Below are 5353 nucleotides of genomic sequence, written 5' to 3'. Positions count from 1 at the left end.
GAATGGGAAGGTGGCTGCTCATAAATGAAAGGGGTCTTGCAAGGGTGGGAGCACTTTCTTGTTCCTCATACAGCAGTGATTGCAGGAATAGCTGGCTTTTCACGGAGAAAGTGGGTGTTGGTGCCTAACTCCTCATCTAGACATTTAAAGGTACCTCTAGGGCAGTCTTTTTGCATCAGTGTTATCCAAGACGTCCTAAAGCCTTCTGTCTTTACTCCTTCTCTACCAACCACAGCCAGAAGCAGGGTGAGCAAGAAAGGAGCATCCTTGGTTGCGGAGAGCCACGGAGATGGTTCCTTTCCAGCTCAGTCCCAAAAGCTGTGTCCGTACCAGTGAAATGAATTCTGGATTGAACTCACACTGCTGAGTTGTTGGTGCCTTCTGGCACAAATTTGGCCTCATCATGGTCCCATAAAATTCATGCATGGGTCATCCCATCAGCCCAGCAGAGAGTTTGCTGATGGCCACTTGGTTTTGCAGGTAGGGGAATTTAACGACACGATGAAGACTGCTGTGTCATTTAATGACACGATGAAGACACTGGCCTCGGGACCTTGGGGAATGAAAGAAGCAGCAGAAATAGCAATAAGGAGCCCTCTGTCCCCGGACAAGTGTCCCACCAGCTCTCCCTGTTCACCACCCAGTGCTCTGTGGCTGTGGGATGGCCATAAGCCCATCCATCCTCCTGGGCACCGTCAGCATGATTCAGCCCCTGGTCGGTCATTGCTGTCCTCTGCAAGCATCTCGGAGCATGTCATCTCTGGTCACGTTGTGAAGCGGGCTGTGAAAGCACCCTGAGGTGCATTTCTCAAGGCAGCAATGTGGGGAGCTTTCGTTAACCAGCTCCTTTGTTTATGGACCTCATCTGGTGGCAGGAGCAGGACACCCGGCTCTTGTGCGGTGGGTTTGAGGCCACGTGGTGTTGTTTTCCCCTCCAACTCCACAACCTCCAAATTCTTAATTTTATTTCTTTGAAACACTTTGGTCATCTCAGCTGAGCATCTGGGACTAAAGAAAGCTCCTTGAGTACATTTTCTGGTATCCAGGTACAGCACCCCCTCGCTCACCTAAATTCTTCAAACCCCAGGGGACGGCAGGAGCAGTTTCTTTGCATCCAGATGCCACATCACTGGGAAGCCACAGGACAGGGTTCCTCCTCAGCTCCAAGCGCTGCCTAAACATGCACCGATTTCTTCATTTATTTCCCTGAGAAATGATTTAAAACAGAAAGGAAAGTTGGCACGGGGGAGCCGCATCCTGCTTTGACGCTGCTGACACAGAAGTGCTCCATCTCCGAGCTGGCTTTGTACTTCTTAGTGCCGGGACTTGAAAGACGCTTCTTTAAAAAAATCCTTGGAAATTAGAGTGATACGGCATCAGCTTTAGGCAACACTTCAGTGACAGCACTCAACAGGACCCCAGCCTTCAGCGTGTGTGTGTGTAACGTTATAAATTTATTTCCCCCTGCATATATAGAAATGTTGACGCAGGGAATTAAAATCAAGCTGTGCTTCGTACTTTCATTTTTAATGGGACCATTCTTGGCTCCAAGGAGAGATCTATCAGCCCCACGAACGGCAGGAGCGGGCGGGGAGAGCGATCGCCTTCTGCCAAAGACAAAAAAAGTAAAAGGAAAGAAAAGGTGCTGGAAAATGATGAATGGTTCAACGTCCTTGGCTGCAGGAGCCTCTTCATTAACCGCCTCACTGCCTTTTTTCTTCACTTTTTCCTTTTTTTTTTTTTTTTTTTTTTTTTAGGGGGGGGGTGGGGGATGTTTTTCCCAAATCAAGGGAAAACAAAAGGCTCTTGCAGCTCTGTGAGTTGCCTGCTGGTGGCTGCCTGGTCCCAGCTCGGTCCCTGTCCCCCCTCACCTCTCCCCTCCAGGACGCAGCATTGCATGAGAAAAACAAAAGGAAAATGTTTTCACGTTGGCGATGTCACTGTGCTGTGCCCCAGGGGATGGGGACAGGGACGGGGCACACCCAGAGGTACCTACGAGCGTGGTGCATGCTGAAATTCAGGCTCCAGGGAGCCAAGGACACTTCTTGTCCCACGGTGGCTTCTCAGTGCACTCCAGAAAAGTCGCCCAGTTTCTGCAGCTCGCAGGAAACCTTTCAGACACGGGGACTCCCTGCTGCTCCCCTGCTGCTTTGACCTTCTCCCATGTCCACCTGCATCCCTTGGAGAGCCCAAGAAGGCCAGAAGCCCATGGAGCTGCTGTGGGTCCAGATCTGGTCTCCTCTTGGTGTGGGTCCCATACCACAGGGCAAACGGGGAAGCCAAGGCGTGGGTGGGACAGCAGAAGGCGGCTGCTTTTCACCAGACCAAGGGGAATTGAGGAATGGGGAGATGCCAAGACTTGCTCCAGGGCAAGGAGCCCGTGTCAGCTTCACCACAAGCACGGTGGGTGACAGCGAGCCCCGAAGTGGGCAGGGGGGCACAGTGCTGAGTCCCTCTGCGACCTGAGCTCGGTTCGGCTCTGCAGGGAAAGCAGCACGTCCCACTGAGCCTGCAGCTATCCTGCAGTGAGGCATCCACGGAGCCATGGTGCTCACCTCCCAGCAAGCCACAACCATCCCGCCTCAAAGACGGGACCTAAAGCAGCCCTGGTGTCCTGGCCGGGTCTGCCTGGAGTTGTCACAGGGGATAAGAAGCCAGCTGTAGCCCCCTGAGCTGTTTTCCTACAATGTCACATCTCCTCGGTCACCCCCGGGAGCAGTACGGGGCCAGAGGAGCCCCATCGGCTCAGCAGGACCTGTCCCCAGGCTCAGGCTGCGCCTGTCGTGCCACCTGGATCTTTAGTTCGAAGGAGGACACGGCGTTAGATGGAAGCCTGGGAGATGTTTAAACACCCCCACGCACACTCCTACACCCCCTAACCAGCCCCGCTAGGAGTGAAAGCATCCAGAAAGCCCAGAGGCCCCTACTAATTTCGTAGCAGGCTGGATCACGAGCTCTCGGTTTCACTGTTTGCAAAGTGCTTGACGTGCAGGGACCCCAGGAGCCTTGACGAGAATGTTAATGGAGAGGAGATGCAGCAGGAGAAGAGCAGCAGTGCAGAGAAGGATGGAGACACCCCTGGGGATGGCCCACCCAAGGTATTTCAGATCAGCTTCTCCCCCGTTTCATTTGCACAGGACCTGGAGCATCTCAGTAAAGGAGGGAGAGGGAGAGCCAAAAATCAGATGGAAACTGGGGAAAACATTTGCATCACCGGGAAGAAGGTGCAGAAAGATGCTCCCCAGGCTCTCCGTCACTGGCAGGCTGAAGAATGTAAGGGCAGCTATACCAGGTCAGAGCAAAGAGCTCCCTGGAGGTGGTGGGTTTCAGCACACGTTTCCAAAACCACAGCCCCAGGTTCTTCCCGACCGGCGGGGAAAGAGTGAGGCTCAGCCTCCCAGCAAGGGCAGCGGTTTGTGGACACCCCCAAGAGATATCCAGTCCAGTGCAGGATGGATTGGCAGCCCACCAAAAGACGCTAAAGCAGGTTGTTCTCTGCGGTGCTGGGCTCCACCTCGAAGTGCACACAGGGACAGACATCACATATTAGTTGGATAATCCAGCAGCAAACCTGGGATGAGCCTCCAGCCCCCCAAGGTGATACAGGTCTGATCCCCTGCCCCAGACTGAGCCCTCCAGAGCTTAGAGAGGCCAAAAGACATTTATGGAGCAGATGGGACCGTGGTGCTGGTCTCATCGCCTCTGTTTTCAATGAAATGGCTGAGCCAGGACCACCGTTGTGGGACCCTTCCCCTTCCCAGGCAGATGAAGAGCTTCATCAGGAAGTGGCACAGAGAAGGGCTGTGGTTTTTCAGCTCTCGTTTTGCTGTCGCTTTCTGAATGTACCCAAACTTGTAGCGAAAATTAAGGGGAAAGCCCCCATTTGGATGGACTTCGGGCTCAGCAAGCCACCAGAGGCCCAGCACATGCTTTCAATGGGATCGCAGAGGATGGCTGGGGAGGGAAGATGCAAGGAGAAAAGCTGCTCTCCAGGCTCTGGTCCCTGGAACATCCCGCAGAGCCCCAGGGGAAGGCTGAGCACGGATTTCTGGTCATCTGCTGCCATCTGGTGTCGGCTCAGCACCCCAACCCCCCCTGCAGGAGCGACTCCCACCAGGACTCAAGCCACAAAGTGCCCACCCCGAAGTAAGGTGGGTTTTGACAGCAGCATTGGCATCCCTCACTTCGCATTAACCTAAATGCTCGAGTCTTCCCTCTCCAGCACTTCTGTAGGGTCTCCTTCCAGTCTGACCATGCCAGAAGTTCTTGGGATTTCACAGAAAAGAACGGGACCCTGGGCAGGTTTAGGGACCTGGTCATTTAACCTCTGGAGGAGGGCTGAGAATGACCCCAGGAGGTCCCTTTCAGACTAAACAACCCTGTGATGTTGTGACTTGTTATCGGTTACGGGAGCTGCTGGAGCCTACAGCCTGCCTGGGTATCTACCCACCAAGAAAGATGTGGAGGTACTGGAGATGCCTCAGGGCAGAGCTATGAGCAAGAGCAAATACTTCAAAAATAAAAATAAAAATAAAAATAATAAAAATAATAAAAATACAATAAAAACAATAAAATAAAATAAAATAAAATAAAATAAAATAAAATAAAATAAAATAAATAAAATGAAATAAAATAATGAAATAAAATAAAATAATTTAAAAATAAAATAAAACAATAAAATAAATAAATAATGAAATAAAATAATTTTAAAATAAAACAATAAAATAAAAATAAAATAATAAAATAACATAAATAAATAAAATAAATTTAAATAAAATAAAAATAATATAAAATAAATAAATAATGAAATAAAATAAAATAATTTTAAAATAAAACAATAAAATAAAAATAAAATAATAAAATAACATAAATAAATTTAAATAAATTTAAATAAATAAAATAAAATAAAATAAAATAAAATAAAATAAAATAAAATAAAATAAAATAAAATAAAATAAAATAAAATAAAATAAAATAAAAATTAAATAAAATAATAAAAAACACAAACATGAGCATGGACAGCTTAGGCTAAAGTGGACTTAACCACAGCCTGCAATTAGCAGCCCGTTTTGTAGTATTGGGGTTAATGAAACACCGGAAGGGTTTCCTGAGGGTTGCCCCTGAGCCTACACCCCAAGTAACCTTGACATTGGTCAGCCACATCTCGGAAAGCCTTGTCCTGGGTCTGACGGGATCTAAGCCCGGGTAGCTGATGTGTCGCACACGGCTGGACCCCCTGATCCCGGGTTTAAGGACGGACAGAGGGGCTCCAGGGGTGCCCGTTTGTGCCGGCTGGGGGCAGACCCCGAGCTCGGGGAAGGTCTGAGGCAGAAACCAGGCGGAGGAGCCGGGG

This window comes from Anser cygnoides, chromosome 4, assembly GCF_040182565.1.
Source record: "Anser cygnoides isolate HZ-2024a breed goose chromosome 4, Taihu_goose_T2T_genome, whole genome shotgun sequence".
NCBI lineage: Eukaryota > Metazoa > Chordata > Aves > Anseriformes > Anatidae > Anser > Anser cygnoides.
Note: the sequence above shows the minus strand (reverse complement) of the source record.